The following is a 12458-nucleotide window of genomic DNA, read 5'->3' as shown; positions in this document are numbered from 1 at the left end:
GCACATCTAGAAACGGTAGCTGTTGATCCTTTTCTATCCCCATGGTAAATTTTATGTTGGCGTGGAGACTGTTCAGGAGTCTTTGGAAGTCACCAAGCTGTTGCCCAACATAGCTCCACTCAACGAAGGTATCGTCGACATATCCACACCTTAGGTTTACAAGATGCCAAGTCCAGCGCCTGTACTTCGAAATATTCGACGACGATGTTAGCCACCACTAGACTAAGTGGATCAGCCTTCCAGCTGTTCGTCGAATTTGCCATTGTACGTGAAATAGCTCGTGATGGGACATGCATGAATGGGCCAGGTTACCTCTTGTGGGAAAATGGAATCGATATGCTCCAAAGAATCACTGAGTGGCCATTGGTGCACTAAGAAACGACATCAAAGCTGACCAGGATGTCGTTTGATCCAAGTTTTAGTTTATTACTGTCATTTTTTCCCCTGTGCGGATCTGGGAGAGAGGCCAAGTTTATACGTCGATGAGCCGAGACCGTTAACATTCCTCTGTATGTCCGGCGAGACAGAAGACGCTTTTATTAACCGATTCGTTTTCCTTGTGATCCACTGCGTGTTGAAACTGCCAGGTTACTGTACCGAGCAAAACCACCAGCCTGCAGCCTGAATAAAGAAGAGTTAAAGCTACTAGGTGTCTTAACACTGACAAGAGTATATTGGTACTGCCTGCCGATGAGGAAAATGCGACCGTCGTGATGAAGCCCGAAGATTATGAGCAGAAGATTCGAGACCAATTAGATCTGACGACGTACCGACGTAGCGGATCAGTACGATTACGAATCGGTTAATCAATATGTCTCCTCTCTCGGCGGACATACGGGGGAATCCGTGCAACACAGAAGCCCTACTGCCTCGGTTATATGGATTACAGAACATCCATAAGAATATGTTCCATTAAGACCGATTGTTAACGCGCCTGGCTCACCGATGTACAAAACTGGCAAAATACTTGGCCGCTGTGAATTAGCCGCACGTGAGGAAGAATAAGTGTTGTACTGTCATAGGGGAAAGAAGAGTAAAATGAACAGGTTGGGAAAAGTAGCCACTGCTTATCTGATGTCTTCAACAGTGCAGCTTCCTAGCGAGAAGTGGCCAGACTAGGTGTAATTGACACCATTAGTGTTGTCGGTGGCGTTGGCAAAGGAAACTTGCTCCGTTATCTTTCTGTGGAAACGTTTAGGTTTTTCCGTCGTTTGAAGTAAGACAAATCACTCATTTTTTGATTTTCTCACATTTATGTAGAGCAACAGGTTTTTGCTATATCACGGTTCACGCAACGCCTTTTTGCTTACAAATATAAATCGTTGTCGTGTCCTTCGGTTGTACTGTTTCGGGTGTGAACCACTGACAAAGATATGCTGCCCGTCTGGGAAAATTGGGCACGCAACAAGTCGGGAAAAGTGGCCAACGACGCCACTTTTCCCGACGCGTGGCCGCTATTCCGGACAGTTCAGTTTCAATCTACTTATCCCAGTGAGGGTTAGGTAATGCCATATTTTTGCGTTGTATAACAAGTGAAATTAAAACATAACAAATCGTTGTACACATAAAGTTAATATCCGTTATTCTGCTCTTCTGCAAGGGTTTGCAAGAGCTTCAAGATGCCAAGAAAATACGAGGGTTACTCGGAAATAAGGCACCGCATTTTTTTCTTCAACAATTGTTTATTGATCATCACGAGAATTACATGCACGAAAAAATGGTGTTTTATTTACACACACTATTTTTCCACGTAATCTCCATCCCGTTGTATGGCCTGCCTCCAGCGCGAGACAAGGGCGTGTATGCCCTGTCGGTATCAATCCTTGTCCTGTTAGCGGAGCCAGTGCTTCTCTGTGTTAATCATCTCCTCATCGTCCTCAAAATGTCTTCCATCAGTGGCATCCTTCAATGGCCCAAACAAGTAGAAATCCGAGAGGGCTAGGTCAGGTTTGTCAGGTGTGACAGTGTGGATGGTCCCCCGACCACTGCAAACCGTGGAGCTCCACCGAACCCCCTTCTGATGACCTCACCCTCCTTGCCCAGCGACTAGTTGTACTTCTGTCGACAGAAGATGCTCCATAGATTTTGCACAAACGTTTGTGAATATTCCCCACAGTTTTTTTCTCTGTAGTGAGGAATTTAATGACGGCACGTTGCTTGTAACGTACCTCACGCATAGACGCCATTCTGAAACTGTCCTGCAGCTACGCTATCTGTCGGAAGTGACGGAAACTTGGCGCGCTCACTCAGAGGACTTCAAATAGTACATACGTAACATTTCGCATTCGTAGCATTGTTTTCGGCTGAGAAAAGAAATGCGGTGCATTACTTTCTCGGCAACTGTTGTACATCCGGAAAACAGTGCAATGAGCATGGAATCCAGTTGAAATGCAAAAAGCAATTGAAGCAGTACAGAATGGTACCACTGAATACCATCTCAGCACTGCCTGGGATCCGGCTCTTGGGCTTCTGAAAACTCAACGCAGAACAATTCGAGATTTCGCGAGAAACAGAATGCAGACCGAGAAAATAGCCATGACACAGAGCACCGGACATTATACATCGTATTTAACACGCCTTAGATGACGACCACTACCCCAGAGGACCGTCGATACGGGCACGGATGGCAGTCGGAACACCAGCGACTAGACCGGACCATTGGAGCCTCGCCTGGCGGGCGCGGACCGCGGACGAACACTCCACGCGGCGCAGACCGCTTACTGAGCGCCCAGCGCCACACAGGCATAAATTTGGACTCGATCCACCCAAGGACCATTCTCGAGTAGCACCTGAAGAAGGCAGCCAGTTATGTCGTCGAAGTATCGCGCGAGAACGACGCGAACATCCGGCAGAAATCCCGATTATTCAACATGCATCCTTATTATTACACGTTAACTCAACACCACCGACCAGAAGACCGCATTCTACACTCAAAGTTCTGTGAATGACTTTTCCACTGAGTAGAAGATAACAGATGTTTCATAAATTACGTGATGTGGACTGACGAATCTAGCTTCACTCGTGAAGGTATTTTCAACTGCCACAACAGCCATGATTGATTGAAACACAACCCACGTGACACCCGCGAACGGGGCTTTCACGCACTCTTTGGGCCAGAATCGTTGGAAGAGTGCTTTTGGGACTTACCTGTTTACCTGTTGCCGGACAAGTTGAATGCGCTCATGTATCGTACGTTTCTTTGCAATTATTTGCCTGAAGCATAGGCAACGTTCCACTTAGTGTCCGGCGACTGCTATGGTTTCGGCATGACGGCGCATCACCACACTTGCGAATGAATGTGCGTAACTATTCCAATGAAATGTTTCCAGATAAATGGGTTAGTCGTGGAGGTCCAGGGTTCTGGCGTCAATCTCAGGACCTCAGTACACTAGATTTTTATATGTGGGGACATCCAACCATGGATGTACACAACCTAATAGCTCGCCTGCATGCCGCTTCCGCAATGGTGGATGGCATAGGGTGCAGCAAAGTATGATCCAGTGTGTGGTGAAGTGTTTGAAAATACAATGCGATCGCTTTGAACATCTTCTCCAAAGTGAACGTTCCTCGTACGTGTACGTACTGGGTATGTGAAGATAATCCTGGACGTCAGATGTACAGTGTGGTGTCACCGCCAGACACCACACTTGCTAGGTGGTAGCTTTAAATCGGCCGCGGTCCATTAGTACAAGTCGGACCCGCGTGTCGCCACTGTGTGATCGCAGACCGAGCGCCACCACAAGGCAGGTCTCGAGATACGGACTAGCACTCGCCCCAGTTGTACGGACGACGTAGCTAGCGATGCACACTGACGAAGCCTCGCTCATTTGCAGAGCAGATAGTTAGAATAGCCTTCAGCTAAGTCAATGGCTACGACCTAGCAAGGCGCCATTAGTAACATTGCATGTATCTAAAGAGTCTCACTTGTATCGCCACAATCTCCAGATGTACCAAAAGGATGGATTAAAGTTAAGTATTCCAGAAGCTACGTACTTTTCTTTATAGCATTCATTACGTATCCTGTTTCAGACCTCACGCCACCCTGCTTTAACTTAGTGCGTGCCTTTCGGCTTCCTCTCATTGTGTCTAGGCTGTCTTGTCTAGACACAACATACAGAAGGGAATTATTGTGCGTAGCTTAATGTGCAAACTAGTGTAGCCTACCTATTGTGCTTTTGTATCTCATTGGATATACACGATGTTAATGCATCCACTATTATTTTCTGTTGGCTTTATTTGTGTTATGGCAGGAACAAAATGGTCATTTACGTCTGTAAGAAGCTCATGTTATATCTAAATGTTTAAATTAAGGTAACAGTAACACAAAGAAACACACAAGATACCGCGTTGTGGAGGTGTAAGTTGGATACATTTTGATGCTTTAACGGAAAAAAGAAGGTTACGCGCCGAAAGCGACTCGAAAATCGACGAGTATGGATATCTGTTCACCACGAATGTGCCTCGTCTCACTGAGCTAATTGGACACTTGCAGAGCAATGCATAGTTCATGCTACCTACTCTTGGCCACCTGCACTCACTTACAGCGTTGCCAGAGACTCGTTTTTTAAATCGTATCTCTATTAACCTATTGGCGGGACTACGTTTCGCTAGATACACTTTTTTCTGGAACTAGGACGAGAAATCGTATGCCGACCGCCAAGTGCGGTATTTTTCTTCACCCTGTAGATGTAGGGGTACAGGCGAATGACTGAATATCTGCCTTACACCATTCTTAATGCGAGCACTTGTAGATAACTCCTCATTTTCTCATACTTTCGTCTTTCTTGCACAATTTTACTTTGTCGAACGCCCTTTCCAGATAGACAAATCCTATGAACGTAACTTGATTTGTCTTCAGTTTGCTCATATTATCAAGCACAGCGTCAGGGTTGCTTCTGTAGTGCCTTAACCTTTGCTAATTCCAAACTGGTTGTCATCTAACTGATCCTCAGATTTCTTTCCCACGCTGCTGCATGTTATCCTTGTCAGCAATCTGGATGCGTGATCTGTTTAACCGACTGAGCGATAGTTCTCGCACCTATCTGTTCTCGCTATCTTCAGGAATACGTGGATGATATTTTTTCCAAAGTTTGATGGTATGTCGCCAGTCTCATAGATGCTACATACCAACTTGAACAGTCGTTTGATTGGCAGTTCCCCAAATGACTTCAGAAATTCCGAACAAATGTTATCTATACCTTCGGTCTTATCTGATCGCAAGTGTTTCAGAGCTCTGTTAACACGTGGATTAAGGTTTTTATCTATGCCATGGTCAGATTTTTAGCCCTGTCCTCAAACTGAGTCATCACACCACATCAAATTACCCTGATGTCGATGAGACGTTTAATTCGAACCTACTTCCGTTCTTCATATTTCAAATTATCGAGTAAAAGGAATATGGTCCACTGGAGTTTTTTCTCATACGTTTGCTCGTGAGGTAGTTACAACTAATGATTTACATACAGCCGTCAGAAATTCGATCAATTCTCGTTTCTAGCGTCAAAATATGTAAGGTCTCCAATTTTTAAAATAAAATAGAATTCTACCTTTTAAGTGAAAGGTCTGTAACTGATGAATGTGCTACGTCTTACGTAGTATGAAGCACATAATTGGATCTATGCGAATGTGGCGTTTCTCTGGTCTTCCTGATTTCTATGTTTCTTCAGAACGTGATTGTTCCTTAAGAATGTCCGTGTCAATTCCTTTCCCTATCTGCACTTTGCTGTACTAGTATACACACTTTTAGGATAAAGCTACTGATGAGACTTTATATCCAACAAGCGACACTACGACTCAGTCCCATAATCAGCTCGTGAATGTTTGGAACAATGTCAGAATCCCGCTTCCTTTTCCTGGGCAAGGTCAGGAAACAGGTGATTAAACTTTACCTTCCAACGAGCTGTTGTGAACTGTCAAGTGTGCATCTGAAACGTATTGATTACTGAGTACTTCTGCAGTGTTCAGCCGTATTTGTGTTTTTATGGATTACTGTGCAATAAAAAAAAGGATAGGACGACATCTGATGCCAGCCCCTATCCTTTTGGTATCATATACCACCAAGCACAGAGAAGTTGCCGAGCGTGACGATCAATCCGGTGGACGAATCACCGTGAAAAATGTCACACGCTTTCGCTACATGACACGTATAGTGAACTTCGACATGTCAATGGCACAACGGCTGTTTCTTAGGAACTAAACGTAACTACTTCACATACGTACATACTACTGTTGAAAGTGTCTTACACCACGACGACATTCACAGGTTACCCTCCAGACAGTGCGCCACCAGACTAGCGTGCGTTAACCGTCTGAGATACGGAGGTGAGGTCTTCCAGCCTCTTAGTTTTTAAACTTCCTGGTAGAGTAAATCCACGTCGCAGGCTTGAACCAAAAACCATGCCTCTGATTGGCAGTGTTCTTACCGACTGAGCGATCCAGGCACAAATCACGACCCATTCTCTCTGCGGCAATTCACTACCTCTCATCTACTGAGTTTCGACCGGAATATAAGTAAGTGAAGAGAGCAATTTGTTAACGACGAGCTTTGAGGCATTCCCCAGCTTCTACAACCACAAGTGTTCCACAGAAAATTACTTGTCCTTCAAACACTAAGATGATATTGAAACTATTAGTAATTGTGTATTTGAGACTTCATACATCTATTGATTTGGTAATGCAATGGGTCATGGCCAAATAAGCAAAAATGAGAGAATAAAACGACTCACGGAAAGACTGTAACAATGAGCATACGGATATCACTGTTGGAGCCATTGTAAATTCAAGAAATTTGTCGTAGTTCCTAAGACGTATTTCGAAACTCCGACATAATATTGACTCCAGTTATCACTGGGAACTTAGTAACTGACCCGCTCAACGAAGCTGCAAACCACTGAAACAATTCCTTCGGAGGCTTACGTAGATTTTGGAACCTATACATACAGGGCTATTACAAATGATTGAAGCGACTTCATAAATTCACTGTAGCTCCATTCATTGACATATGGTCATGACACACTACAGATACGTAGAAAAACTCATAAAGTTTTGTTCGGCTGAAGCCGCACTTCAGGTTTCTGACGCCAGAGCGCTCGAGAGCGCAGTGACACAAAAATGGCGACAGGAGCCGAGAAAGCGTATGTCGTGCTTGAAATGCACTCACATCAGTCAGTCATAACAGTGCAACGACACTTCAGGACGAAGTTCAACAAGGATCCACCAACTGCTAACTCCATTCGGCGATGGTATGCGCAGTTTAAAGCTTCTGGATGCCTCACGGTTTAGAGTTTACGGCCCCTTTTTCTTCTGCGAAAAAAGCGTTACAGGACACGTGTATTTGGACATGCTGGAAAATTGGCGCATGCCACAACTGGAGACCGACAGCGCCGACTTCATCTTTCAACAGGATGATGCTCCACCGCACTTCCATCATGATGTTCGGCATTTCTTAAACAGGAGATTGGAAAGCCGATGGATCGGTCGTGGTGGAGATCATGATCAGCAATTCATGTCATGGCCTCCACGCTCTCCCGACTTAACCCCATGCGATTTCTTTTTGTGGGGTTATGTGAAAGATTCAGTGTTTAAACCTCCTCTACCAAGAAACGTGCCAGAATTGCGAGCTCGCATCAACGATGCTTTCGAACTCATTGATGGGGACATGCTGCGCCGAGTGTGGGAGGAACTTGATTATCGGCTTGATGTCTGCCGAATCACTAAAGGGGCACATATCGAACATTTGTGAATGCCTAAAAAAACTTTTTGAGTTTTTGTATGTGTGTGCAAAGCATTGTGAAAATATCTCAAATAATAAAGTTATTGTAGAGCTGTGAAATCGCTTCAATCATTTGTAATAACCTTGTACATGTAATTTGCTGACTTTGTAATTTTTTAAAATAAACTTAGGTCTGTAAACAGTGTAACATGCCAACGGCCTTGCCACAGTGGTAACACCGGTTCACGTCAGATTACCGAAGTTAAGCACTGTCGGCCTGGGCTAGCACTTGGATGGGTGTCCATCCCGTCTGCCGAGTGATGTTGGCAAGCGGGGTGTACACAGTCCTTGTGAGGCAAACTGAGGAGCTGCTTGCTTGACAAGTAGCGGCTCCCGTCTCGTAAACTGACGTACTGCAGGGAGAGCGATGTGCTGATCACATGCCCCTCCATATCCGCATCCACGGACACCTGCGGGCTGAGGATGACACGGCGGCCAGTCGGTACCGTTAGGCCTTCCAAGGCATGTTCGGACGGAGTTTAGTTTAAATAGTGTAACATACAACAGTATAATTTCGACACTATATATGAAAAGGTTTACGTTCAGTTCTCTGTCAGAAAATGGTTCACATGGCTCTGAGCACTATGGGACTTAACATCTCAGGTCATCAGTCCCCTAGACTTAGAGATACTTAAACCTAACTAACCTAAGGACATCACACACATCCATGCCCGAGGCAGGATTCGAACCTCCGACCGTAGCCGCAGCATGGTTCCGGACTGAAGCGCCTAGAACCGCTCGGCCCCCGTGGCCGGCAGTTCTCTGTCAATCTAAGAATTTTTATGTTCGTGATGGTGAACATAATACCTGGCTAAACGTTGCACGGGGAAGGCACCGTCATTCAACTTGCAATAGGACTATAACCATCAAAGTGCTTTTGTATACAATTCAGCCTTCATGTTGACGACCAGTTGACTCATGTTGGAGGCATCGAATCGGAAATTTTCTTCTCCAAGTCTCTGTGTACGTAAACCATAACGAAACCTACAGCAGCGCCGGCCGCGGTGGTCTAGCGGTTCTAGGCGCTCAGTCCGGAACCGCGGGACTGCTACGGTCGCAGGTTCGAATCCTGCCTCGGGCATGGATGTGTGTGATGTCCTTAGGTTAGTTAGGTTTAAGTAGTTCTAAGTTCTAGGGGACTGATGACCACAGATGTTAAGTCCCACAGTGCTCAGAGCCATTTTTGAAACCTATAGCATTTTTCACTGCATGAATAATAATTCTTTTCATGCAATCACTTCAGTAGTGCTTGATACAATACAAGTTTAAATAAGCAAAAACATGTCATCTATATAATTTTTGTAAAATTTTTCCTCATTATGGTTTCTTCAGATTTTAAGATTTTGTCTTTCAATTTAATAATAAAAGTGAGATCCTTTGTGCTTCAAATACTGGAACCCAAGGATGAACCATTATTTTAGTATTAAACTCGTGGTTGAAAGTGAAATAATTGAATCTTTCAACCAGCTGTAATATTTCTGTTAATTTTACTGTTTCTTATCTTTATCTTAAAGAAAGGGATTTTGATTAATATTGATGTTATTTAACAAAAATATAGCTAAGGAAATTATCGTTGTGACAAAAATGACAGCTGAAGCACAAAATTAAATAGTAGCAAAGTGGTTCATGTTGGCCTTAATTTATTAAAGGTTGTAAAATTTAAATGAGCAAACAGAATAATAACAGAGTGCTACAATTGACTAATTAACAGTTATCTTCATAAATAAAAATATAATTGGAGTAATATCATTGCCATAAAGGCAGATAAAAGAAATACAATTTTGGTAATCATGGAAGGGCAGTCTACTACAAAGACATTGGCATTATTACCAGGAATGACATTTTGCTTGTGTAAGCTGTTGACAGCACACTGGTCGGCAAAGATGTAGCCTTAAGATGGATAGTAGGCGCTGGATCAAGTGAGCCTATCACGAGAGAGGCCAGAGACACATGCACAAGCAAAACGCCGCCAACGCCCTCTCCACAGCATCTATTTAGGCCGCCGCCGCTGACCGGAGGCTCTCACTGATTCACTCATCGAGTTTGGCGTCTGTCAGTACACTCACAGAGGCTTCTCAGTTCAAGTCATAGGCTACAACAGTAATAGTGACCAGATCAGTGACTGCCTGTAGCAGTTGGGCCAAAGTCTGTAATAGCAAGATTACCGATAGTGTCTGCGAGAGGACTACTACTGCTAATCTTGTATCACATATCACGTACTCTATTCCAGTTAAGTAAAACTTCAAGTTATGTAGATAAAGAACTATACAAATCTATGTGTGCATTTGTGTTGTAGAAAGAGGGTACTGGCCACCCATAACATCATCATCTCCCTTGCGGTACAAGAGTCTACAGGCATAACAGAAGTCCCAAGCACATAACAGAAAATTTTCTATTGAAGATAACAAATATCTCAAAACTACATGTTTTCAATTAAAAGATGCCTAAAAGAGAAGGTGCTAAATTACTAACCAAACTCCACCCAAAACAAAGTCAGAGTTTAAAATACATAAAGCTAACCTCACTATTAGATCAGTAGTGAATTTTGTTAATAGTCTGATTTATAGGATATTTAGACTACTGGACCTGATTCTGAAAAACATGAGCTAAATCAGGTTCTATCGAGGTGATTGAATGTGAATAATTATTTCTGATAAAGTACAACAACCGCTTTCTCACGTCTGAAAAGATACATAAAAATAAAATTTTTCACTTTATTCTGCTTATTTAACACAGCTTCACGTGAACTTTGAAGGATGTGATTAGGCGTTAAATGTTGAACCATTTCTTGATACAAGTAACGTTGCTAGGCTTTCGTAGTTAGAAACGACTGGCTCTCGAATTACAGATGTCCAATGAGTTTATCATCTAAATCCGATCGTAACGTTTTGTAAAAAAAATCTGTCCTTACTCACTGTGATGGTAGTAACAAGTGAACCCCGCCAAATTTTCATCTGAGATATTAATTGCCATGCTCTCAAGTTCCCAGAATCTGTCACGATTCAGCGAAATTATGTGATGTTACCGAGCTGGTTCACGATTGGTAAAGAGAGTTTTACAATTACGTGAGAGCGTTTGGAGAGGGTCTGGGCAGAGGTGGCGCCTCAGCGGCGTCGCTAATCGAGCTGCAGAACGCCTCGAGCGGTCAGCGCGGCCTACATTCCCTTTGTGCATCGCAGATCTGCGCACGGTCACTGCCCGCTGTCAATTATGCAGCTCGGTTAAGCAGTCCAAACGCGCCGCAGGTTACCGGAGGCGCCGGAATCAGCGACGCCCCGTTTACTGCCGCTGGCGGCGAGACCCCTTTTGTGACCGGGGGAAGGACAGATGTTTCAGCCGTAGCTGGTGTTTGAGTCCGTAATTCTCCATGCACTCTCATTTATTCGTCTTTGACGTATCCGCTTCTACATCTGCATCTACATTCTGCATTCCACCTCACAGACTGTTGCGAAGGGTATTTTGTTCATCACTGGTTCGCCGGAAGAACGTTTGCTTGTAAGCTACCGTGTCCCTGGTTTTGTCTTCGTGGTCTTCCTCTTCGAGGAACAGACTTTCTTGTTTATTTAACAGTTAACCGTACCGTGATACAGCATCTCCCACTGGAATTGTCTGACCATCTCTGTGAGAAGACACGCTAGTCTTCTTTGGAACTTCCCTGATTACTGCACCAGTTTCATCTGGTACGGACCTCAGGCTGACGAGCAATATTGAAGTACTGCTCGAACGAATGGTATGTAAGCCACGTCCCTTGTTGATAGACTACATTTCCTCACATTCTTTCAATGGTGGTGGTGATGGTGGTGGTGGTGGTTAGTATTTAACGTCCCGTCGACAACGAGGTCATTAGAGACGGAGCGCAAGCTCGGGTTAGGGAAGGATTGGGAAGGAAATCGGCCGTGCCCTTTCAAAGGAACCATCCCGGCATTTGCCTGAAACGATTTAGGGAAATCACAGAAAACCTAAATCAGGATGGCGGGAGACGGGATTGAACCGTCGTCCTCCCGAATGCGAGTCCAGTGTGCTAACCACTGCGCCACCTCGCTCGGTTTCTTTCAATGAATCACAGCCTTACCCACTATTAATTTTATGTGGTCCTCTCAGTTCAAATAACCTCCTTTCCATACTCGTAGCCGTTATATGGAAGTAATTGGTTCCAGTGATTGTACTGCAACCGTGTACTCATACAATAACGGATTTTCCTTCAATGTATTCGCACAGGACACGTCTGTTTACACTACTGGCCATTAAAATTGCTACACCACGCAGATGACGTGCTACAGACACGAAATTTAACCGAAAGAAAGAAGATGCGGTGATATGCAAATGATTAGCTTTTCGGAGCATTCATACAAGGTTGGCGCCGATGGCGCCACCTACAATGTGCAGACATGAAGAATGTTTCCAACCGATTTATCATACACAAACAGCAGTTGACCGAAGTTGCCTGGTGAAACGTTGTTGTGATGCCTCGTGTAAGGAGGAGAAATGCGTACCATCACGTTTCCGACTTTGATAAAGGTCGGATCGTAGCCCTTCGCGATTGCGGTTAATCGTATCGCGACATTGCTGCTCGCGTTGGTCGAGATCCAATGACTGTTAGCAGAATATGGAATCGGTGAGTTCAGGACGGTAAAACGGAACGCCGTGCTGGATCCCAACGGACTCGTATCACTAGGAGTCGAGATGA

The 12458-nt window shown here is 44.4% G+C and overlaps 1 non-coding gene across 1 annotated transcript; it reads right to left on the bottom strand.

Annotated features, from left to right (window-relative positions):
• Positions 1-11741: 11741 nt before the first annotated feature.
• On the bottom strand, positions 11742-11814 carry Trnaa-cgc (transfer RNA alanine (anticodon CGC)). Its single transcript has one exon. It is a non-coding gene; the product is annotated as a tRNA-Ala (tRNA).
• Positions 11815-12458: the final 644 nt, after the last annotated feature.

Source organism: Schistocerca serialis, chromosome 3 (genome assembly GCF_023864345.2).
Source record: "Schistocerca serialis cubense isolate TAMUIC-IGC-003099 chromosome 3, iqSchSeri2.2, whole genome shotgun sequence".
Taxonomy (NCBI): Eukaryota; Metazoa; Arthropoda; class Insecta; order Orthoptera; family Acrididae; genus Schistocerca; species Schistocerca serialis.
The sequence above is the reverse complement of the archived record's forward strand: the minus strand, read 5'-3'. Positions and strand labels throughout refer to the sequence as shown.